This window comes from Scyliorhinus canicula, chromosome 13 (genome assembly GCF_902713615.1).
Source record: "Scyliorhinus canicula chromosome 13, sScyCan1.1, whole genome shotgun sequence".
NCBI classification, from domain to species: Eukaryota; Metazoa; Chordata; class Chondrichthyes; order Carcharhiniformes; family Scyliorhinidae; genus Scyliorhinus; species Scyliorhinus canicula.
The window spans coordinates 152718047-152744372 of NC_052158.1; the positions used below are offsets into that span (position 1 = coordinate 152718047).

The following is a 26326-nucleotide window of genomic DNA, read 5'->3' on the forward strand; positions in this document are numbered from 1 at the left end:
GCAGGATAGGGTCTTTATCTGATCGGAGGTCCGACGGCTGCTCAGTGAGGGGATCATAGAGGCCAGTAATAGTCCCTGGAGAGCTCAGGTGGTGGTCGTCAAGACCGGGGGAAAATTTTGCATGGTCGTCGACTATAGCAAGACCATAAATCGCTTTACGCTCCTAGACGCGTATCCCCTCCCCAGAATTGCAGACATGGTTAACCAGATCGCCCAATATCGGCTATTTTCCACGGTGGATCTGAAGTCTGCATATCACCAGCTCCCAATCCGCCCGGAGGACCGCCACTACACGGCGTTCGAGGCCGATGGCCGCCTCTTCCATTTCCTCCGGGTTCCCTTCGGCGTCACTAATGGGGTTTCGGTGTTCCAACGAGCAATGGACCGAATGGTAGACCAGTACGGGCTGTGGGCCACGTTTCCGTATCTGGGCAATGTTACCATCTGCGGCTATGACCAGCAGGACCACGACGCCAACCTCCATCGTTTTCTCCAAACGGCACAGAAATTAAACCTCACATATAACAAGGAGAAATGCGTTTTCCGCACAAACAGACTGGCCATCCTCGGCTACGTCGTGGAGAATGGAGTCTTGGGCCCAGACCTGGACCGTATTCTTAGACCTCCCCCTCCCTCATTGCCCCAAGGCCCTCAAACGGTGCTTGGGGTTCTTTTCATACTACGCCCAGTGGGTCCCTCAATATGCGGACAAAGCCCGCCCACTCTTTAAGGCCACACTATTTCCCCTGTCTGCTGAGGCGCGCCAGGCCTTCAGCTGCATCAAGGAGGACATCGCCAAAGCAGCCATGGTGCTTTCAGGTTGAGAGCGACGCCTCAGAGGTAGCTCTAGCAGCCACTTTAAATCAGGCAGGGAGGCCCGTTGCATTTTTCTCCCGTACCCTATCCGCTTGAGAACTCCGACACTCCTCAGTCGAGAAGGAAGCATAAGCCATCGTGGAGGCTGTTCGTCACTGGAGGCACTACCTCTCAGGTAGGAGGTTCACCCTCATCACCGACCAACGATCGGTTGCCTTTATGTTTGACAACTCGCAAAGGGGCAAAATAAAAAAAGATAAAATCCATCGGTGGAGGATCGAACTCTCCACCTATAGTTACGATATTTAAATATCGACCGGGGAAGCTCAACGAGCCCTCGGATGCCCTATCCCGCGGGACATGCGCCAGCACGCAGATCAGCCATCTGAAAGCCATCCACGATGACCTCTGCCATCCAGGGGTCACCCGGCTCGCCCACTACATCAGAGCCCGAAACCTGCCTTTCTCCAACGAGGAGGTAAAAGCGGTCACCAGGGACTGCCCGACCTGTGCAGAGTGCAAACCGCACTTCTATAGACCAGACAGGGCCCACCTGGTCAAGGCTTCTAGGCCCTTTGAACGCCTTGCGATCGATTTCAAAGGGCCACTCCCCTCCACTAACAAGAACATTTATTTCCTCAACTTCGTAGACGAGTTCTCCCGATTCCCCTTCGCCATCCCATACCCCGATATGACCTTCCACACAGTCATTAGGGCCTTGCATAGTGTCTTCACCCTGTTCGGTTTCCCCAGCTACGTGCACAGCGACCAGGGTTCATCCTTTATGAGCGATGAGCTGCGTCAGTACCTGCTCGACAAGGGCATTGCCTCGAGCAGGACTACCAGCTACAACCCCAGGGGGAACGGGCAGGTGGAGAGGAAGAACGCGACGGTCTGGAAGACCGTCCTACTGACCCTCCGGTCTAGAAAACTCCAAGTCTCCCGATGGCAAGAAGTCCTCCCAGACGCACTCCACGCAATTAGATCACTCCTCTGTACAGCGACCAATCAAACCCCTCACGAGCGGCTCTTCATTTTTTCTAGGGGCACTACCACGGGAGTCTCACTTCCGGCGTGGCTGAGGACACCAGGCCCGGTGCTCCTGAGGAAGCACATCAGGGCGCACAAAACCGACCCCCTTGTTGAAAAGGTGCGCCGCCTCCATTCCAACCCCCAGTACGCATTCGTGGAGTTCCCGGACGGTCACCAGGACACAGTATCCCTTCGGGACCTGGCACCCGCTGGATCCAGCCCCCCCGCCACCCCCACTGAGGAACCCCTTACCCCGTTCCCTATGCTCCCACCCCCTTACGCCCCCGATCCCGCAAGCTCGCCCCACCTGTTCCACGCGCCAGCACCAGCCCACCCCCAGCGCCCCCAGTCTCCGGTCAAGCCAGAGGTGTATGAAGTTTGGACGAGACCCGCCCCGGAGTCTGCCATCGTACCCCAGCTCTCAAGACCCACCCAGCCACCGCAAGAGGCTGCAACCCCGGTGCTCCGCAGATCGCAACGAACAATTCGTCCACCGGACAGACTAACTCTGTGAGCCACCACCCCCGCCGGACTTGATTTTTTTCACAGGGGGTGAATGAGATACACGGTATTATAAGTTACCAATGTCACTCTGTTCCCATTGTATAATATGTACCGATATTGTAAGTGCAGTTGCACTACCTGACCACCAGTGGGAGTAGCTCTGGGAGTGCTCGAGAGTTTGTACTGGGCTCCCCCCTTGTCTCCGCCCAGAACTCGTCCCCCTGGAGCTGCTGTATAAAGAGCCAGCCGGCCAGTTCATCGAATGTTCAACGGCGAACAGGCTGGCTCTGTTGTAAGTATATTAAAACCGCTATTCTAATCCTACAAGCACATGTCTGTAGAATTGATGGTTCCATCAGCCCCCTCCCCTCAGCCGAGGCCACCCCCCTGCCGAGTGCCCCCGGTCTCTTTGCCTGTGAGCAAAGATGGCTACTCACCTTCCCGGCTCCCAGCAGAAGCCTTCAAGGGCTTTTGCCTGCTAGACTGTCATGCCAGAGAAGCGGGAGGTAAGATGGAGTTGGCTCACTTTTCCAGGGGGGGGGCTGCGGGGGGGGAGTTTGGAGGAAGCCATGGAGCGGGGAGAGTGCTGAAGGTGTGTCTTAGTTCCTTGGATTTTGGCCCAGTTATAATCACAGCTGCATGATAGGCTATCTGGCCCACCCAGCCCCCAACCTCCTTGTCCCCTCATAGCCTCCAATGTACCCTCATATGACTATGCCCTCTCCAAGCCCCCTGATATGTCCTTGCCCCTTTGAACAATCTAATACTTGATATAAACAAAACTCATTCCATTAATCTAATTTTTCATTAAAACATTTTTTTTGTTCCTGTGTGCTTTGTACGCCAGCGCCTGTGGCAATTGTGACATTCAGGGCACAGGATATTCCAGTATTGTTAAATTTTATCCTGCAAAATATTGACTTCTTATGAAGTAATCTCAGGAGACTCAGAGAAGGTTACGATTGTTTATTTAAGCTTATGCAGGAAGAGTTGATTCAACAAGTAGCTGATCCGAATTCTAATGTGTACAGAGAAACTGCACACTTTTATACCATGCTTCGCTAGTACACACGCATTGTTTAAATTTTGATCCAACATTACGTATGGACTTGACCAAAAATAGGCACATCTTGTACTAGCCATGCACTTACACCTACATCCTCTGCAGAGGCTCTTGGCTTATATTGGTGTGACAACCGTCCCAACTCTCTCTGGTACTAAGACAACTGTTCTTGGGTCTGACTCCAGGATTAGGGCAGCACGGTAGCATTGTGTATAGCACAATTGCTTCACAGCTCCAGGGTCCCAGGTTCGATTCCGGCTTGGGTCACTGTCTGTGCCGAGTCTGCACATCCTCCCAATGTGTGCGTGGGTTTCCTCCGGGTGCTCCAGTTTCTTCCCACAGTCCAAAGATGTGCGGGTTAGGTGGATTGGCCATGCTAAATTGCCCTTCATGTCCAAAATTGCCCTTAGTGTTGGGTAGGGTTACTGAGTTATGGGGATAGGATGGAGGTGTTGACCTTGGATAGGGTGCTCTTTCCAAGAGCCGGTGCAGACTCGATGGGCCAAATGGCCTCCTTCTGCACTGTAAATTCTATGAAAAATTCTATGATTTTGTTATCATTAAAGTGATCAGCCAATAGCAGTCCTTGTGAGGTGCTCGGCACAGCTGGAGATTCTGCTGACGTGTCCTTAAGTTTCACGGAAGATCAACTGGGTGCGACCATTGGGAATTGAAACTACCTATGAGACTCTCAGAGAGGTCATTCTCTTAGAAGAATTTCAGAATTCACTACCTTCTGGGGATAAGAACCCATGTTGAAGAGCAAAGTGTGATGACCTCTAGACAAGCAGCAATAATGGTTGACGATTATGAGTTGATCCATAAATTTAAACCTTTGTTCCTTCACCCCATAATTTTGAAAGGATAGGAAGTGGGGGAGTGAAAGTAAAGCAGGTAGCCAAGGCAAGGAATGGATAGCTGGGAATGTTCCGAGATCCCCTCCTCAGACCAAGAAGGAAGGTACCGAGGGTGAAGATGAGACTCAAGGCCTAGGTTTTACCATTGCAATAAAGTGGGGCACATTTGGATTTGCATTTTGGAAGGTCTAATGCAGATAGGAAATATACAGTGAATGGTAGAACCCTCAAGAGTATTGACAGTCAGAGAGATCTAGGTGTACAGGTCCACAGGTCACTGAAAGGGACAACACAGGTGGAGAAGGTAGTCAAGAAGGCATATGGCATGCTTGCCTTCATTGGCTGGGGCATTGAGTATAAAAATTGGCAAGTCATGTTGCAGCCGTATAGAACCTTAGTTAGGTTACACTTGGAGTATAATGTTCAATTCTGGTCGCCACACTACCAGAAGGATGTGGAGGCTTTAGAGAGGGTGCAGAAGAGATTTACCAGGATGTTGCCGGGTATGGAGGGCATTAGCTATGAGGAGCGGTTGAATAAACTCAGTTTGTACTCACTGGAACGACAGAGGTTGAGGGGCGACCTAATAGAGGTCTACAAAATTATGAGGGGCATAGACAGAGTGGGTAGTTAGAGGCTTTTTCCCAGGGTAGAGGGGTCAATTACTCGGAGGCATAGGTTTAAGGTACGAGGGACAAGGTTTAGAGGAGATGTACGAGGCAAGTTTTTTTTACACAGAGGGTAGTGGGTGCCTGGATCTCGCTGCCAGAGGAGGTGGTGGAAGCAGGGACAATAGTGATATTTAAGGGGCATCTTGACAAATACATGAATAGGATAGGAATCGAGGGATACGGACTGAGGAAATGTGGAAGATTTTAGTTTAGACGGGCAGCTTGGTTGGTATAGGCTTGGAGGGCCGAAGGACCTGTTCCTGAACTGTACTTTTCTTTGTTCTTTGTTCTTTGTTTGTTCAGCGTGTTGGAAATTGCAAGGAATGCCTGTGGGATTTGTTGGAGTTCAAAAAGAGGATTTTGAAAAGGGAACAAAAGTAGAGAATACCAAAGGGTAGACAATGGCTCTAACTGGACCAAGGACACTTGAGCAGGTATGATGAATGAGATTGATGAGAGATATGCAGAGTTTTTGTCAAAGAGGAAGATCACCCCATTTTCATCAACTGAGGTAGCCAAACCCACAAATACTTTAAGGGACACAGGTGCTACTCAAACTCTCTTACTGGACAGGAATTTGGTTTTCCCTCCAGAGAGTTCAATGAAACCTAAGGTAGTAAACGGGATAAGTGGAGATTATATCTTGGTTCCATTGTACAAAGTGCAATTGGAGTGTGATTTATTATCAGATCCTGTAGTTGTTGGAGTGGTTAAAGTTATCAGTGGACATAATAGACTTACTGTTGGGGGAATGATTTGGCAGGAGTGAAGGTTGTAGCTTCACCCATGATTACAGAGAATCTGAGGGAAGGGAAGGAGACGGAACAGTTACAATTTCTAGATATTTTTCCATCGTGTGTGGTGACCATGGTTAAACAAAGTTAACCACCAAAGATTAAAGTCACACCAAAATCGCATGGTAGAGTATCCAAAACTATCCTTGAAAATTAGGATAATTCTGAGGAAGTATTTGGTAGGACTTCACTAATTGAGGCCCAGGAGGTGGATCCAGAGATACATAGATTAGCACAGTCAGCTCTCACAAAAGTTGAGGCTGAGGGGCTTCCAGAGTGTTATTAAATTAAGAACGGAGTTCTGAAACTGGACCTGGGCCCTCGGAGGCCATATTCGGGGTGGCAGATCAGCCAGGGTTGGAAACGGGTGCGGAGGCAGATGTTGTAGCCTTCGCCTCGTTGATTGCCCGAAGGCGGATCCTGTTGGGATGGAGTGTAACCTCTCCACCCTGTGCCCTGGCATGGCGGGGGGATCTGTTGGAATCCTTGACTCTTGAGAAGGTTAAGTTTGAACTGAGGGGAAGGATGGAGGGGTTCTACAATTCATGGGTGTTATTTATTATGCACTTTCAAGAATTGGATAACAATGAACATTAGTCGGGGGGGGGGGTTGGGAGTGTTGGGGGGAGGGGGACTGTATGTGTTAATGGTGACTATGGGTGATTCCTGATTCCTTTTTGTTATTTGTTTATGTTAACATGCGGGCAGTTGTTTGGGAGTTGGTGGGAGGATGGGATTGTTGTTGTTGATATGGGGTTTGACATTATATTTGTTACTGCTTATTGTTGGTGGGTGCAAATTTGGGAGAAAATGTGAAAAAGGAGAATAGAAATATTTTTAAAAATAGAATGGAGTTCTGATGAGGAAGTGGAGACATCCTCATAGATCTGTGGATGAGGAATGGATAGTTGTTCATCAGATAGTTGATCCTTTCGTTCCTCAACAGTAGTGAAATTGAGGCCTGTGAGAGTGCAGCCGGCAGGGATCCCTGGGACACAGAGAGACCAGCAACGGGAACAACTGACCTGCAAACCTCTTGTAGAATTCCACTGGAAACCCATCAGGCCCAGGCACTTTACTCATTTGCACCCCCCTTCCCGGTAAACTCACACACACACACCATACACACACACACTCTGAGGGCTCTGACCTATAAAGCTTCTTGTAAAAAGCCTCAAATGCAGCATTAACTTTATCCCGGGCGAAAACCAAACTACCACTTGAATCCCTAACCTGAATAATCTCCCGGGAGGCCGCCTGCCACCTCAGCTGATGAGTTAACAGACGGCTGGTCTTCTCCCCATACTCATAAATGACCCCCTCGAACACCACGACTGTCTCACTGCCTTCCCTGTAGACAATTGATGAGGCTGCTTGATCCTGCTCGGCAGGAGCTCTGGGATAGGGTCACATGGGTACCTGCGGTCCACCTCTAATATATCATCCTCAAACCTCTGCTGTTCCACCCTGGCCTCCCTCTCCATATATGATATAATCTCTCCCCTAGTCACAGTTTTCAAGGCTTCCCAAAGCACAGAGGAGACAGAATCGTTCCTATTGAATTCTACATACTCGTCAATGGCCTTGCGCATGCGCCCACAGAACCCCAAATCCACCAATAACTTTACATCTAAACTCCAGAGTGGGTGCTGAGTGGGACCCGATTCCAGAACCACATCCACCGGATGTAGGGCATGATATGAGATGACAATGGCCGAATATTCCCCTCCACCCCATCGTCTCCATAAACGTTAATGCTAACAATCAGAGCACCAACGATTTCGGCCCAGTACGGTCCAGCTTCGGATCTAGCACGCAATTTAAATCACCTCCAAAAATCAGTTGGTGTGTATCCAATTCTGGAATGGAAGCCAACAGCTTCCGAATAAATGCTGTAATGTTCCAATTCGGGGCATATACATTAACTAATACAACCAACAAAACTGCCAAAGGCTCTGTAACCATCACATACCTACCCTATGGGACCGCCACAACTTTGTCCACCAAAAAAAACAAACCTGTTGTTGATTTAAATTGCCAAATGTCAAGCCCTACTGTCGAAGCCTGAGTGAAGTACTTCGTTCACCCACCCCTTGCGTAGTCTGGTCTGGTCCCTTACCCAATACACGACAAAAACACCATAGGCTGGATGCTCTGATTTTGGGGCTATGTCAGGACGATCCGTGGCATTTTACATGGTAAAAATCGGCTAGGCCCCGGCACCGATCCTCCGACCAGTGAGCTAGCAGCCGCGCTATGTAAAACGCACGGCCTTCCCAATATTAACGGCCGTAGAATTGCCGGGTCCGTGGCCACGCATGCGCACGCCGACGACCTGCAGCGCTTGAGCCGTACAACATGGCACCGGCCATGTGTGGAGCCGACCTGCCAGATAGTGAACAGCTGGACACCCCCTCGCCACCCCCGGGCGACCCCCCCCCCCTCCCCCCACCTGCCCCCCAGCCCTTGCTGAAGCCCTCCCAGACACGGTCCGCAGCCGCCATGCCGATTTCCTGACCGCTGAGACCACACATCCTCTGTGAGGTCGGAAACCCGGCCCATCGGGGTTGGAGCACTGGGGGAATGGTGCCATTTTGGAGGGGGCAGAGCATCCGAAAACAGGCGGCGCTCCCGATTCAGTCGAAAAAAGGGATTTTCTGCCCAGTTGACAATTACAATATCGGCGCCGGGGAACAGAGAATCCCGCCCCATAACAACCCTCAAATTCTTTAGGTGATTAAAAATTCTTGACCTTTTTACTGAGCCCCCTAAATTCCTTACATTCCAGGTGACGAAGCGAATCGGGGTCTCTCACTTCCCCTGAACCCAAAGTCACCTGCCCAGAGGATGGAGGTGCAAGGCCCACCCAAGATTGCCACCAAACCAAGCCAAAAATTAAACAAAGAAAACCCCATGGTCACCATCAGAAAAAATAACCATCCCCCCTCCCCTAAAGCAGGTCACCCAAACATCCATATTGATTACATTCCAAAGAACAAAACTCCCCTCCGAATCAGCCCCAGCCCCCAACCAAAGAAAAAGTGGGGGTGATTCTCCGCGGTGCGCACCAAGTGCCCGCGCCGTCGTGAACGCTGTCGCATTTCATGACGACGCGAACAGGGCCATGGCATGACCTATTCTGACCCCCACAGGGGGGCAGCACAGTGCTGGAGCGGTTCACGCCACTCCAGCGTCCTTACGCGGCGCCAAATGGGTGCCACACCAACCCACGGATGCGCAGTTGGGGCAGCTCAATCCTGCGCATGCGCGTGGAACTTCTTATGCACGCCGGCCCCGATGCAATATGGCGTGGGTGTTCAGAGGCCGGCCGCGGCAGAATGTGGGCCCGGGGTGGGGGGAGAGGCCGGCCCGCCGATCTGTGGGCCCCGATCGCGGACCAAACCCCTTCGGAGCATCCCCCCCCCCCCCCCCCCCCCCGGTGAAGGACCCCCCCCCCCCAACAGGCCACCCCCTGACCGTTCCCGCAGAGTTCCCGCCGGCAACGACCAGGGGTGGGCGGCGCCAGCGGGACCCTGTCGGAACGGCCGCTTGGCCCATCCGGGCCAGAGAATCGCTGCGCGCTGTTTGCAGGTCCAACAGGCCACAGCTCCTCCCTCCCCCATGGTCCCATTTGCTAGGTGAAGGTTTTCTGCTAGCGAGCCAGCCCCTACCTGTTATAACCCCCTTGGGGGCCAAGGACTGTGCAGTATAAAAACCCTGACCTGGGTGCAGGTCAGGGAGGGTGACCCTTCGAGGGGAGGATTTACACTCTTTTGAAGTTTTGTGTACATCGCAATAAACCTGTTGTTAATTCCTACCCTACTTTGTGTTCCTGTTGTCTCTCCCGTTTAACTTCTCCACTCTCCAGGGGCCAAAAAAAGAGAAAGAAACACCCCGATCCATCCCGGCTGCAACAATACAACAAATTTCAACACCCCCACCAAGAACAAGGTCCCACCAGGAGCCAAATATTTCCAAAGAGAAATAGTGCCTGAAGTGATATCCCACAAAAGAGCTAGCCTCCCATCCCCCGCTACACAAAATAATCCTATCCCGACCTAAAACAAAGATATAACAACAGATATATTCAAAATACTCCAAAACTCCCTTTCATAAGCAACCATAATAAGTTTGAGGATCAGGAGTAAACCTTTTACCACTGAGGTGAGTAGAAATTACTTCACCCAGAGAGTGGGGGATCTGTGGAATTTGCGACCACAGAAAGTAGTTGAGGCCAAAATGTTATGTAATTTCAAAAAGGAATCTGTGATGCTCTTGGGGCTAAAGGGTTCAAGGGATATGGAAGGCGGGATCAGGGTATTGAATTTGAAGATCAGCCATTATCATAATGAATGGTGGAGCAGGCTCAAAGGGCCAAATGGCCTCTTCCTGCTTCTATTTTCAATGTTTCTATGTCCACACAGAACCCGTTTAATTTGATCCCAGTCCATGGCCTCCCCAAACAGGCGCCGGAATGTGGCGACTAGGGGCTTTTCACAGTAACTTCATTGAAGCCTACTCGTGACAATAAGCCATTATTATTATTATTATTATTGCCATGCTCAACAAAAGTGGAGTGACAAAAGCTTCAGCCTACTCCGATGTATCAAAGTAATGGTCCCTTAACCCAAAGTTAACATGCAGCCTTGCAGGGTACACCACTACAAACTCACTCCACTCTTGTACAATGCCATTTTGGCCTTATTAAAAGCCACCCGCTTCTTCGCATCTCTGCACCGACATCCTGGTCTGTTCTAACGTGGCTTCCTTTCCATCTCAAATCATGGTTCATCTTGTGTACCTCATAATGAAACATCCATGCCCTGCCATTTCATTCCTTTTAGGGAGGGGGGTATGTAAGAGCCGTTCTTGTTGATTCCCTTATTTCCCATTTCTTTTACTTTGTCATCATCATTTTGATCCCTGGATATTTAATAGACCTATACCTTTCAGTCGAGCGGAGGAAGTGAGGGACTCAAAAGTTGCAAAACAGTACACAGTGCTGTTAGAGATTTAGCTTTTGAACAGCAGAACTCAGACTTCCTAGCACCCAAGAGATTGGTGTATTTGCCCGGTGACAGGCAGTGGTGATTGGGGCCTACCCATGTGGGATGGTTTTCAGAGAATCCAGGAAGGCACAGTCGGGTCCTCACGCAAAGAGAAGAAGCTGTGAGCTGCTCTCTCTCTCTCTCAGTCTCTCTTTGTCTCTCTCTCTTTGTCTCTCTCTCCAGAAATACTGCTTACATGCTGTTTTCTGAACCTGCAGAGATATTTTTAAGCTTGATGAATCAATTTTGAAAAACGTTACAGACTGAAAGCAAAACCTCCATCTGAAAAGAGACTTTTATTTTCACAGTAACTTCATTGCAGTGTTAATGGAAGCCTACCTGTGACACTAATAAAGATTGTTTTTATTATTATCCTTTTTACCTTTTTTGCTATGTTTTTCTTCACACCCCTCTTTCCCCTCTGTGTTTGTCTCTCTTGTGTGTGTCTAAACATTGGGCAAGTTAAAGAGTGAGGGGGTAGGAATTAAATAATAGTTAACCAGTTGTTTTTGCTGCCTATCTACTCATGGTTATTGTTATTAATATAAATTAATTGTGTTTAAATTTACAAACCTGGTGACTGTAGTTATTGGGCAGCCAAGGACAAGAGCTCAGGTATTTTCAGGTAAATAATTGTTCATTTCAATTGTGTTGCCACTCCCAGTCAAGTGGGGCTGGAATTGACTGCACACTAGCCCAGATTGTGCCTCAAGACACAAATAACATGCCAGTGACTGATAGAAATGAGGCTATGACAGGTGAGGACCTTGAGATGATTGTTATCACTAAGGAGATAGTGATGGGCAAGCTAATGGGGCTAAAGGTAGACAAGTCTCCTGGCCCTGATGGAATGCATCCCAGAGTACTAACAGAGATGGCTAGAGAAATTGCAAATGCACGAGTGATAATTTACCAAAATTCACTAGACTCTGGGGTGGTCATAAGAACATAAGAACATAAGAACTAGGAGCAGGAGTAGGCCATCTGGCCCCTTGAGCCTGCTCCGCCATTTAATGAGATCATGGCTGATCTTTTGTGGACTCAGCTCCACTTTCCCACCCAAACACCATAACCCTTTATTCCTTTATTCTTCAAAAAACTATCTATCTCTATCTTGAAAACATTTAATGAAGGAGCCGCAGCTGCTTCACTGGGCAGGGAATTCCATAGATTCACAACACTTTGGGTGAAGAATTTGATTTGATTTATTATTGTCACATGTATTAGTCTACAGTGAAAAGTATTGTTTCTTGGATGCTGTACAAACAATGCACACCGTACATAGGGAAGGAAGGAGAGACTGCAGAATATAATGTTACAGTTATAGCAAGGTGTAGAGAAAAGATCAACTTAATACGAGATAGGAACATTCAAGAGTCTGATGGCAGTAGGGAAGAAGCTGTTCTTGAGTCGGTTGGTACGTGTCCTCAAACTTTGGTATCTTTTTCCTGACGGAAAAAGATGAAAGCGGGTAATTATAGGCCAGTGAGCTTAACTTTGGTAGTAGGGAAGATGCTGGAATCTATCATCAAAGAAGAAATAGCGAGGCATCTGGATGGAAATTGTCCCATTGGGCAGACACAGCATTGGTTCATAAAGGGCCGTCGTGCCTAACTAATTTAGTGGAATTTTCTGAGGACATTACCAGAGCGGTAGATAACGGGGAGCCAATGGATGTGGTATATCTGGATTTCCAGAAAGCATTTGACAAGGTGCCACACAAAAGGTTGCTGCAGAAGATAAAGATGCATGGCATTAAGGGTAAAGTAGTAGCATGGATAGAGGATTGGTTAATTAATAGAAAGCAAAGAGTTGGGATTAATGGGTGTTCCTCTGGTTGGCAATCAGTAGCTAGTGGTGTCCCTCAGGGATCAGTGTTGGGCCCACAATTGTTCACAATTTACATAGATGATTTGGAGTTGGGGGACCAAGGGCAATGTGTCCAAGTATGCAGACGACACTAAGGTGAGTGGTAAAGCAAAAAGTGCAGAGGATACTGGAAGTCTGCAGAGAGATTTGGATAGGTTAAGTGAATGGGCTAGGGTCTGGCAGATGGAATACAATGTTGACAAATGTGAGGTTATCCATTTTGGTAGGAATAACAGCAAAAGGGATTATTATTTAAATAATAAAATATTAAAACATGCTGCTGTGCAGAGAGACCTGGGTGTGCTCGTGCATGAGTCACAGAAGGTTGGTTTACAGGTGCAACAGGTGATTAAGAAAGCGAATGGAATTTTGTCCTTCATTGCTAGAGAGATGGAGTTTAAGACTAGGGAGGTTATGCTGTAATTGTATACGGTGTTAGTGAGGCCACACCTGGAGTATTGTGTTCAGCTTTGGTCTCCTTACCTGAGAAAGGACGTACTGGCGCTGGAGGGTGTGCAGAGGAGAGTCACTAGGTTAATCCCAGAGCTGAAGGGGTTGGATTACGAGGAGAGGTTGAGTAGACTGGGACTGTACTCGTTGGAATTGAGAAGGATAAGGGGGGGATCTTATAGAAACATATAAAATTATGAAGGGAATAGATAGGATAGATGCGGGCAGGTTGTTTCCACTGGCGGTTGAAAGCAGAACTAGGGGGCATAGCCTCAAAATAAGGGAAGTAGATTTAGGACTGAGTTTAGGAGGAACTTCTTCACCAAAGGGTTGTGAATCTATGGAATTCCTTGCCGAGTGAAGCAGTTGAGGCTCCTTCATTTTAAAGCTAAAGATAGATAGTTGTTTGAAGAATAAAGGGATTAAGGGTTATGGTGTTCAGGCCGGAAAGTGGAGCCGAGTCCATAAAAGATCAGCCATGATCTCATTGAATGGCGGAGCAGGCTCGAGGGGCCATATGGCCTACTCCTGCTCCTAGTTCTCATGTTCTTATGTTCTTTAACAGAATACACCACTTGCCGGGATGAGTGCAGCCCCAACGGCAATCAAGAAGCTCAACACCATCTAGGACTGAGCAGATCACTCGATTGACACCCCACCTGCCACCTTGAATATTCACCCATCCGTGACTGGTGCACACTGGCAGCAACATGCACTATCTACAAGTTGTGCTGGAGAATGTTTCTTTGATTGTGCCTCCCGAACCATAATCTCTACCCCTTCAATGTCCTCAAACTCCCTTCCTAACAGCACCATGGGTGTACCTACATGGACTTCAGCAGTTCAAGAAGGTGGCTCACGACCAATATCTCAGTCAATTAGAGATGGGCAATAAATGCTCTGCAGGGTTGCCTACATCCTGAGGTTGCTTTGGTACATCCTGAGGTTGTAAAAGACATTAAATAAATGGAAATCTTTCCCCTTTTTAAATTTACACACAGCTGAATAGTATTAAGATGTTTGCAGCTTTAATTGGCTGCTCAAGTGATCCATCTTCGATACTAAATTGACTTTAGATGGACTTGTGTTTACTCAGCAGAACATCAGGTCTGCTTTACATATTAATAATTTATCTTTCTCTTTAGATTAATGTATCTTCAGTATTCAGTTGGTTTTGGCAAAGAGAGATTCTTATCATCAGAGATTGCAGGAATTTCCCATATCCCCCAGATCTGTTCAGGCTGCTTTGTGCACTCCCTGGGGTGTCATTATACAACAATGTCAACATTGAACTCAATGAAAATGAAAATCGTGGGGTTTCCACAACAGGTAACTAATCTATAACTGGGACATCAAGTTGGAAATTTACCCAATTGGTTCAATAGTCTGGCAATAGCTCAATTTAAAAATTCTCATCCTCATTGTCAAATCTCTCCAGGTCTTGTCGCTCCTCACCACTGCAAGTGTTCCTCCAGCCCTACTATACTTCTAGATAGCGGCATTCCTCCAATCCTGACTGTTTTAATGCGGATGTTCATTTCAGATTTTCCTCGATCCACTGTTGGCAATCATGTGTTCAGCTGTCCAGGTCCTCAGCTCGAGAAATCCCCCCCTGAAACCATTTTGCTTCTCCACCTGTCTCTCCTCCTTTAGGATTTTCATTAAACCTGTTTACTTCATCAAGCTTTGGGTCATCTCTCCCAATGAGTGCGATCTACTGGCCACATTGTGCCGGGCGTGAAAATAAGCGGGTCGGTTAGATGACGGGAGTGGCTGAAATCGGGAACCACTCCGAGTGCCGATCGGTTTCTGATCTAACCGGCTCACTCCCGGTGGTGAGATCCGGATCCCACCACGGTGCGGCGAGAAACCAATGATCACCAATTAAGACCAATCTCCGGGTATCCGAGGTGGTGACGAGCCATCTTCGAAATCAGGCAGTCAGAACGGCGGGCACCGGAGACACTGCCCCAGTGCTCGAGAGAGGGGAGGGGAGCCTGCATCAGGGACACGTCCCTCAGTGACTGGGACATCCGGTCAAGGTGCTCAGCCATGACCGTCACTGACTGAGCAACGCCTTGGACACAACTACTCATGCCGCTGACTTCGTGCTCCACTGCAGTCATCATCCGAGCGGTGTTGACCTTGGTACCCATGCATTGCCAGCACATTCACCTGCACCCATAGCCTTTGGGACTCCTCCCATTGGTTACGGACCCGCTGGAGTAACGCTGACATCCCCTTCTGAATCTCACGGCTGAACCTTATCGACTGCATCAGCACCGGGATAGCCTGGCCAGAGAATCAGCATCTGACTGGGACTCAGCTGAGTCCTGGGTGATGGAACCATCAATTCAGCGAACACGTGTAGTTGGATCTGAACAGAGGCTTTAATACACTTACAACAGAGCCAGCCTATTCGTCGTTGAACTTCAGATGAACTGGCAGGCTGGCTCTAAGGCACTGATCTTTATACATCGGTCCCAGGGGGAGGAATCCTGGGCGGAGCCAAGGGAGGAGCCCAGTACAAACTTGCATACTCCCAGAGCGACTGCCCCTGGTGGTCGGATAGTGCAACTGCACTTACAGTGGTGGATAGTGAACATATATACACAGAGTTATATTGGCAACTATATACATCATTGATCTTACAACGGGTAGATAACGAACATATATACATGGAGTGATATTGGCAACTACATATAGTGTGAATCACATTCACCACACTGGGATCCAGCAGACCTCCGACTGTTGTCTCCCCTGGACGTTCCTGCCTCGACCTGATGTGCACCTGCGACTGTGTGGTGCTCACTAGATTGTGCCCCTCAAGCCTGTATGCTACTTTCACCCACTGAGTGGTGTTTCTCTGCGCTGGTGGAGGCTGGGGACGACAGCAGTTCTGCATTGATGGAAATCTCCTCCGAGGTGACGCCATCGGATGGAGATCCTGCGGGAGAATGGACATGTGGTCAGTGGAAGGGTGAAATGAAATGAAATGAAAAATGAATGAAAATCGCTTATTGTCACGAGTAGGCTTCAATGAAGTTACTGTGAAAAGTCCCTAGTCGCCACATTCCGGCGCCTGTCCGGGGAGGCTGGTACGGGAATCGAACCGTGCTGCTGGCCTGCTTGGTCTGCTTTAAAAGCCAGCGATTTAGCCTTGTGAGCTAAACCAGCCCCGATGCACGATCAATTGCACAAAGACTAGAGTTGAATACAACTGAGGCTTTATTACACTAAGATGTGTGGCCTCCTACAGCAGCTGGCGAAATGGCTGCTATACGGGGAGCGCACATATTTATACTCCGCCTACTGGGCAGAGCCAGCAGGCAGGGACTATCTCCTTACCTGTAGTACAGGGCCTTACCACACCTCTCCTAATATATACAACAGTGGTGATTACCACATTCACCCCCTGTTAAAATTGAGTCTGGCACGGGTGGCGGAGAACTATAAATGGAACAAGTTTTAATGTACAGAGGCAAAAAAATGTTGGAGTCCAGTACAAGGTGCTTTAACAGTCCCGAACCAATTCCAGGTTTAGCCGGTCCGGGGCCTTGATCTGACGTTGGGAGCGACGCAGTGGTGGCCGCGATTCTGGTGTCGATCTGGTTCTCGGTGACTCCGGGAGGGTGCCAAAATCCTCCTCATCCTCGGGTGTGGGCAGGGGGAGGACTGATGGTCCCGGGGGGGGGGTTGCTGCTGGGTGTGCGGGGGGAGGGGAGGGTGGCGCCGGGCCAGAGGGGTGTGTGTGTGGGGAACCTGCTGGTGCCAGGTCCCTGAGGGAGACAGTACCCTGGCGGACGTCGGGTACGCTACGGAGGCATACTGGGAATTTGCATGGAGCAATTGCACCCTCCCCACCAACGGGTCCGCCTTGTGGAGGCATACATGCTTACGAAGGAGTACGGGTCCTGGAGCTGTGAGCCAAGTCGGGAGCAACACCCCCGATGTGGACTTCCTGGGGAAGATAAAGAGACGTTCATGGAGGGTGTCGTTAGTCGCAATGCATAAGAGCGACCGAATGGAGTGCAGTGCATCAGGGGAGGACCTCCTGCCAGCGGGGGCCGGGAAATTTCTGGACCGTAGGGCCAGCTGGACGGCCCTCCAGATCGTCCCGTTCTCCCTCTCCACCTGCCTGCTTCCCCGGGGACTGATCTGTCCTCGGCCACTCCCGCGACCTCCAGGGCACCCGCTGCCGGTTTGAGCCCTTTCCCGTCTGTTGTGGGCCAACATCTCCTGCGGGGACATAGAGGGGGCATTGTGAGCTGCACGCTTCATGCATCGTGGGTGGGGGGAATACGAAGGGATGACGACAGGCAGGTCCACCACTGCTAGCCATGGGTGCGGTATGCTTCTATGCAATAAAAAGAATGTTACAAACATTTCAAAATGGTCATTAGATAAGGTGCAATAATTTTCTTGCATAGATCGTGTTGTATTCAATACAATTTGATATGTATTATAATTTTTTTAATGAATTTAAAATACCCAATTAATTTTTTTCCAATTAAGGGGCAATTTAGTGTGATCAATCCACCTACCCTGCACATTTATGGGTTGTGGGGGTGAGACCCACGCAGACATGGGGAGAATCTATAAACTCCACACCGACAGTGACCCGGAGTCAGGATCGGACCTGGTCCTCGGTGCCGTGACGCAGCAGTGCTAACCGCTGCACTATAGTGTCGCCCAATACATATAATATTTTCTGCATACATTGAATGTGAGTTATACAGCCCAATGGACTTCCATTTCCAACCCCTTGATATATTGTGATGTGGAGATGCCGGTGTTGGACTGGGGTGAGCAAAGTAAAAAGTCTTACAACACCAGGTTAAAGTCCAACAGGTTTGTTTCAAACACTAGCTTTTGGAGCACTGCTCCTTCCTCAGGTGAATGAAGAGGTATGTTCCAGAATCATATATATATAGACAATGTCAAAGATGCCAGACAATGCTTAGAATGCGAGTATTTGCAGGTAATTAAACCTTTACAGATGCAGAGATAGGGGTAACCCCAGGTTAAAGAGGTGTGAATTGTCTCAAGCCAGGACAGTTGGTAGGATTTCGCAAGTCCAGGCCAGATGGTGGGGGATGAATGTAATGCGACATGAATCCCAGGTCCCGGTTGTGGCCGCACTCATGTGTGCGGAACTTGGCTATAAGTTTCTGCTCGGCGATTCTGCGTTGTCGCGCGTCCTGAAGGCCACCTTGGAGAACACTTACCCGGAGATCAGAGGCTGAATGCCCTTGACTGCTGAAGTGTTCCCCGACTGGAAGGGAACATTCCTGCCTGGTGATTGTCGCGATGTCCGTTCATTCGTTGTCGCAGCGTTTACATGGTTTCGCCAATGTACCACGCTTCGGGACATCCTTTCCTGCAGCGTATGAGGTAGACAACATTGGCCGAGTCGCACGAGTATGTACCGCGTACCTGGTGGGTGGTGTTCTCACGTGTAATGGTGGTATCCATGTCAATGATCTGGCACGTCTTGCAGAGATTGCCATGGCAGGGTTGTGTGGTGTTGTGGTCTCTGTTCTGAAGGCTAGGTAGTTTGCTGTAAACAATGGTTTGTTTAAGGTTGCGCGGTTGTTTGAAGGCAAGTAGTGGGAGTGTGGGGATGACCTTGGCAAGATGTTCATCTTCATCGATGATGTGTTGAAGGCTGCGAAGAAAATGTCTTAGTTTCTCCTCTCCGGGAAAGTACTGGACGACGAAGGGTACTCTGTCGGTTGTGTCCCGTGTTTGTCTACTGAGGAGGTCAGTGCGGTTTTTTTGCTGTGGCGCGTTGGAACTGTTGATCGATGAGTCGGGCGCCATACCCGTTCATACAAGGGCATCTTTCAGCGTCTGTAGATGTCTGTTACGCTCCTCCTCGTCTGAGCAGATCCTGTGTATGCGGACGGCTTGCCCATAGGCGATGGCTTCTTTAATGTGTTTAGGATGGAAGCTGGAGAAGTGGAGCATTGTGAGGTTATCCGTGGGCTTGCGGTAAAGCGAAGTGCTGAGGTGACCGTCCTTGATGGAGATGAGTGTCTCCAAGAATGGAACTGACTTTGGAGAGTAGTGTCTTGTGATGTCTTGTGTAGTCGTTTCAGTGATTCTTCACCGTGGGTCCAAAGGAAAAAAATTTCATTGATGTATCTGGTATATAACGTCGGTTGAAGGTCCTGTATGGTGAGGAGGTCTTGTTCAAACGTGTGCATGAAGATGTTGGCATATTGAGGTGCGAAATTGGTCCCCATGGCTTTTCCGTGCATCTGGATGAAGAACTTGTTGTCGAAGGTGAAGACGTTGTAATCCAGAATGAAGCGGATGAGTTGCAGAATTGCGTCTGGAGATTGGCAGTTGTCGGTGTTAAGTACTGAGGCTGTTGCAGCAGACCTCCTGCATCAGTCTCCAACACATGGCCGCGACTCAGCCATACCGCAGCAGACCACTGCTGTACTTTGCCAAGCATAAACATGGATCAATCCAATGGAAGTCCATGATTGCCAATGCCCTTTTTGGGTATGTACCTGAAGCTTTTTAACATTACAACACTTGGAATGTACTTAATTGGCTGGAAAGCGCTTTGGAACGTCCTTGTGGGTGTTAAACGCACTCGACAAATGTTGTTTCTTTCTGAAAGAAAAAGTTTAATTTCTTGTTTGGTTCGGAAGAAATCTTGTTGGATTGTTTTTCTTTCTCTCCACAAATGCTAATGTGTAGATGCTGGCGTAGCACTGGGGTGGGCACAGTGAGAAGTCTGACCATACCAGGTTAAAGTCCAACAGGTTTGTTTGGAATCACTAGCTTTTGGAGTGCACCTGATGAAGGAGCTGCGCTCCGAAAGCTAGTGATTCGAGACAAACCTGTTGGACTTTAACCTGGTATGGTCAGACTTCTTACTGTATCCACAGATGCTGGCAGACCTGCTGAGCTCTGTTTGTATTTCAGATCTCCAGGATTTGGTTATATTCTAGTGTTCCCTTTCCTGTAATGTTGTGGAGGGTAAACAGCAGTGTGTGTTTTTTTTGGAGGATTTTTATTCAAACAGACACTTTGAAGTATCTAACATTGGTGGCCGGAAAGCACGGGAACCAATCAGAACACAGCAGCAGCGTCGGCCAATCACAGGAGGGCCCATTGGATAGGGGCGGGAGGGCCAATCGGCTGGATGGGGGCAAGAGAACCAATCGGCGGTCGTGGTTTCGGCGACCAATCCCGGGAGGGCTAACTGAAGAGCGGCGGCGGATGGGCGCTGCTGTTGTTGGTGGGTGGGCGTTGAGGGGCGGGTAACAGCCGCTGGTGGCGGGCAGGCGGGAGGGAGTCGGTGAGGCGGCTGCATCTGGCCGGTTGGGCAGGCCGTGCTCTGGATGTTCCTGGACCCGCAGGTAAATTGCTCGAGAGCGTCTCCCTCCCCTGAGCCCGCAGGCCTTCAGCCTGTCACCGATGTCAATCCAATTCTGTTCATCAATACCTTAGATTGGTGTTCTAAATGCAAATATTCAATGTAAAATTCAAATATTAATAGAATATGTTCAAATCTTAATATTACATTTAAATACCTTAATGTCAAATTTAAATATTAAATCTGAATGCTGATGGAATTTGTTCAAATCTTAATATATTTAAAAATCTTTATGTCAAATTTAAATATTAAATTTAAATACTACTGGAACTTCAAATATTGGTACATGTAAATGTCTTAATGTCAAATTTAAATGTTAAATTTGAATGCTAATGGCATTTGAAATATTAGTATTTAATCATAATCTTTATTAGTGTCACAAGTAGGCTTACATTAACACTGCAATGTGTTAATGCCAAAGCAGCCAAGGCAATATGCTTTAGGTGCTGGTATAAAAGGGCTGAATACCCAGCAGGTCTGACAATATCTGGGCAGCATGGTGGCGCAGCGATCCCAGGTTCGATCCCGGCTCTGGGTCACTGTCCGTGTGGAGTTTGCACACTGTCCCCGTGTTTGCGTGGGTTTCACCCCCACAACCCAAAGATGTGTGGGCTAGGTGAATTGACCACGCTAAATTGCCCCTTAATTGGAAAAAATGAATTGGGTAATCTAAATTTATTTTAAAAAAAGGTCTGACAATATCTGCGATGGGAGTGGGGTGGTTTATGTTTCAAGTCGCTGACCTCTCTTCAAAACATGACTAGCCATCCAGAGGGCTGGATGAATCATCTGTGTAATGTCAGGTCAAATCCCACTCGGGCAATTTGAGGATCTGCTGATTGTTTTCTCTTTACAGGGAATATTCTAATGTGATTAATTGAAATGTACTGTGAAGGATTGAAATATTTATCAGTTTATTGTGCTGCTGGACTAATAATCCAGAGGCCGGAAGATCAAAAGGCAACATTCAGCCACTACTGGTGATTTGATTTGATTTATTGTCACATGTACCAAAGTACAGTGAAAAGTATTTTTCTGCGGCCGAGGGAACGTACACAGGATGTACATAGTAGACAAAAAGAATAATCAACAGAGTATGTTGACAACCAGTGATTGGTTACAGTGTGGAACAAGGGGCCAAACAAAGCATTGCATGAGCAAGAGCAGAATTATATAAGAAGTGGAAAATAGTTTTAGTAGGTCAAAGCGGTGATAGGAGATAAACAAAAAGGGTCTGGGGGAGAGAGCTCGCAGTGAGTCGCTGTGCTCAGGCGCCATCTATAATTTGGATTTGGTGAAGTAAGTAATTAAATCGGGTATATTAAGAAAACTGGAATCAGTAATGGGTACCTGGATTGCTGTTAAAGCCCGTTTGGATCACCTAATGATCTTTAGGGAAGGAGGTTGAATGCCTTTACTTAGCCTGGTCTCTACAGCAGTATGGCTGACTGTGACAAATTGGGAATGCAATCTGATAGCAAGAGCCTGGCAGAGTCATACTCACAGAATCCTACCTTATGACCAATGTTCCAGATTCATCCAGGAATAATGATGGAGATGCCCTGTCCCAAGAGCAGAAATGGTGGCATACAGTTGGGAAGGAATGGCCCTGGGAGTTCTCAACATATGACTTTGTACCCCCATATGACTTTGTACCCCACGAGTCCCATGGCATCAGGCCAAACATTTGCTGATTAACACTTGCCCCACACATGTGATAATTCAGTACTGTTTTGAACACTGTTGGAAGGAGCATTGGCAAAAGATCAGCAGTGGGTGGGGGCAATCAGTATCAAGAGTGGTTCACTAATACCATATTGATCCCTCTATCTATGCAGATGCATCTACAGTCTTAGTTGGAGTGACCACCCCACTATTTGTTCAGATGAAGTGCTGTCTTCACACAGGGCATTCTCCATCATGGAGGAAATTAACACAATACTGAGGAAGAATATTAGCTCCAACAATGTGGGATCTGTATGGGTAGAGCTGAGAAAAACCAAGGGGTAAAAAATGTTTGTAGGGGTTGTATATAGACCCCACAAACTGTTGTGGTGATGTTGGGAATGGCTTACAGGGAAAATTTGATAAGAGTATTAGATCCAAGGAAGAGGCATACAAATTGGCCAGAAAAAAACAGCAGACCTGATGATTCGGAGCAGTTTAGAATTCCGCAAAGCAGGACCAAGGGATTGCTGAATAAGGGGAAAATAGAGTTCGAGGAAAAAGCTTGTGGGGAACATAAAAACTGACTGTAAGAGGTTTTTGAAGGAAAAAGATTGGTGCAGACAAATGTGGGCTCCTTACAGTCAGAAACAGGGGAATTTATAATGGGGACAAAGAAGTAGCTGACCAACTAAATACATACTTTGGTTCTGACTTTGCAATGGAGGATACAAATAACGTATCAGAAATGTTGAGGAACAAGGGGTTTAGTCAGATGGAGGAAATGAAGGAAATCAGCATTAATAAGGAAATTGTGTTGGAGGAAATTGATGAGCTTGGAGGCTGATTAAATCCCCTGGGCCAGGTAACCTATATCCCATCAGTACTTTTTTTTAAATTTAGAGTACCCAATTATTTTTTTCCAATTAAGGGGCAATTTAGCATGCTGAATTGCCTGGATGAAGGAGAGAGAGAGAGAGGATGACATTTGCTGCTGCCTGGTTTATCTGAAACTCGCCAGATGTTATAGGGAGCTGCAAGAGAGAGAAAAGAGTCTTCACAGGTGCAGGTTTGGCCTGGCCTGGAGTTCCAGCCTGGGACTGGATTGAAACGCTGCCTGCCTGCCTCCCTGCATTTCCAGAGCCTGCAACAGAAGGAGAGGAGGAGGGGCCGGGACTGTTTGCTGCCTGTTCCACCTACAGGGCCCTTGGAGCTGGGACTGTTTCACCTACAGAGCCCTCGGGCCTGAGGCCTCCCAGTAAACAGGAGGTTGCTGCAACACTTGGAAGGGGACGAAGAGGAGAAGAAGGTTGGTGCAACTGGACTTAAATGGCGTCAATCCAGATTATTTTCATTGATGTCACGCCCAGTCCCCAAAAGAAAAGAGGCGAGGGGGATAGTGAGGAAATCCCAGCAGCTGCTGCTGTCCCCCGAGCAGGGTGCTTCGGGGGTCGGACGGGACCCGAGATGGCCCGTTCCACCCAGTACAATTTAGTACCCCGGACTTGTTCAGTTTCTCTGGGGAGGGGCTCAGCGATAACCTCCTGCTTCTTAGGTTCTTAGCGGGTTATGGTTTGGAAGACCCTCTGTCCCAACCGCTGTCTTTGGGCACCTCTGCCACCATCCCGGACCTGTTTCCGGAGTTATTTTCGGGGCCTTCCAGTGACCAGGCGACGGGGGCGGAGCAGGCATCTGCAGCATTGCCTCCCACTGGCGTGGGACCCCGGGAGGAGCCTGAGGAGATCTCGCCTGTCCATGATCCCGGTGGCAGGATCAAGGCAGCCCCTGAGTTGGTTGGTGGGCTTGTGTCGCCCACCGCACTCAGTGTGGTGGAGGATTCGGGCCCGGAGGGCGACTGTCCGAAGGCTGTCAGCCGGCCAGTGTCGGGAACGCAGGGTGCACGAGACGCTCTGTAGCGGGGTGCGGGTCTCACTCGTGCCTGACACTGTTGCCCCTCACCCCCTCCTGGGAACTCCCAGAATCTGGCCATCATAACAAAGAAAAATTACAGCAGAGGAACAGGCCCTTCGGCTCTCCCAACCTGCGCTGAAAATTGAAGGTTTTTTTTTCTGCCTCTGTAGATTGTTTAGGCAGTGCCCTATTGCCCCCCCCCCCCCCCCCTTCACCAACACTCCAACTCCCCCACTCCCAGCCGCCCTCCTTTCCCCTCTCTCCCCACCACCCCCCTGCCTTTCCCTTCTGTTGGTACAGAGGTGAGGGCATCTGGTCTCTCCAGCGCAAAGTTTAGTGCTTATACCATTTGTTTTTTTTTTGTAGAAACATGTTGTGTACTGTTTTAATAATCAGAGTATTCACCCCCCCTCCCCCTCCCTGTACATTGGTACTGAGGGGAGGAGGATATCCTGTTTCTCCAACACAGAATGAGTGTTTGTACTGTTTGGCCTTGTACATATTGTTTTTACTGTTTTAATAAAAAGATATGGCCAATCCACCTACCCGGCACATCTTTGGGATGTGGGGGCGAAACCCACGCAAACATGGGGAGAATATGCAAACTCCTCATGGACAGTGACCCAGAGCCGGGATCGAACCTGGGACCTCGGCACCGTGAGGCAGCAGTGCTAACCCACTGCACCATCGTGTTGCCCTGTCCTAGAAACAGTTTATGCATTGGATGTCATTTTCCAAGATTCTATAGACTCGAATAGTTTCCACAGGTAGCTAATGTAACCCTACTGTTTAAAAAGGGTGGTAGAGAGAAAGCAGGGAGCTATAGACCAGTCAGGCTGAGGTTGGTAGTATGGAAAATTCCAGAGTACATTATAAAAGATTTAATAGCAGAGCACTTGGAAAACCAGTGGCAGGATTGGACAGTCAGCATGGATTTAATGAAAGGGAAATCATATTTGACAAATCTACTGGAATTCTTCGAGGATGTAACGAGTAGAGGTGACGAAGGGGAGCCAGTGGGCGTTGTTTATTTGGACTTTCAGAAGACTTTCGACAAAGACTCACATAAGAGATTAGTGTGTAAAATTAAAGCATGTGGGATTAGGAGTAGTATTGAGATGGATAGAAAACTGGTTTGCAGAAAGGGAACAAAGAGTAGGAATAAATGGATATTTTTCCAAATGGCAGGCAGTACCGGAGGGATTGGTACTGGGACCCCAGCTATTCACAATATTACATTTCGTTTTCTCATCCAAATCATTATCTCCAGTGTGGCATGGTAGCACAGTGGTTAGTACTGCGGCCTCATGGTGCCGAGAATCCAGGTTCAATCCCAGTCCCGGGTCACTGTCCATGTGGAGTTTGCGCATTCTTCCTGTGTCTGTGTGGGTCTCACCCCCACAATACAAAGATGTGCAGGGTTCGTATATTGACCACACTAAATTGCTCGTTAATTGTGGGTTATTTAAATTCAGGAAAAAAAATCATTATCTCCAAATTTGCAGATGACACAAAGCTGGGGTTGGGGGGGCGGGGGGGGGGGGGGGGGGGGGGGGGGGTTGCTGTGAGGAGAATGCAGTGATGCTTCAGTGTGATTTGGGCAAGTTGAGTGATTGGGCAAATGCTTCGTAAATGCACTATAATTTGGATAAATGTGAGTTATCCACTTTAGTAGCATAAATGGTAAGGCAGACTATATTATCTGAATGGCCATATATTGGGAGAGGGGAATTTGCAACGAGACCTAGGTATCCTCGTACATAAGTCACTGAAGGTAAGCATGCAGGTGCAACAGGTGGTAAAGAAGGGTTATGGTGTTCGGGTGGGAAAGTGGAGCTGAGTCCACAAAAGATCAGCCATGATCTCATTGAATGGCTGATTGAGTCAGTAAAGAAGGAAAATGGTATGTTTGCCTTCGTAGTGAGAGGATTCGAGTAGAAAAGCGGGGATGTCTAGCAGCAATTGTACAGGACCTTGGTGAGACCACACCTGGAAGGATGTTCTTGCTGTAGAGGGAGTGCAGAGAATGTTTACCAGACAGATACCTGGTATGGTGGGACTGACATATGAGGAGCGATTGAGTCAGTTAGGATTATATTCGCTGGAGTTCAGAAGAATGAGGAGGAATCTGAAATTCTAACAGGACTATGGTGAGAGAATCCAGAGTATAAGAGCATAAGAACTAGGAGCAGGAGTCGGCCATTTGGCCCTTAGAGCCTGCCCCGTCATTCAATGAGATCATGGCTGATC

The 26326-nt window shown here is 48.4% G+C and overlaps 1 protein-coding gene across 2 annotated transcripts in view; it reads left to right on the plus strand.

Moving 5' to 3' along the window:
- Positions 1-20389: 20389 nt before the first annotated feature.
- LOC119975711 (NAD kinase-like) overlaps positions 20390-26326 on the plus strand; it is a 60571-nt gene continuing 54634 nt past the window's right edge. Inside the window, exons 1-2 of one of the 2 annotated variants that reach the window (XM_038815526.1) lie at positions 20395-20483; positions 23307-23474. The gene's annotated coding sequence lies outside the window, so the exon portion shown is untranslated. Of the gene's footprint in view, positions 20484-23306; positions 23475-26326 lie in introns of both variants that reach the window. The other variant, XM_038815525.1, reaches the window with a different exon arrangement.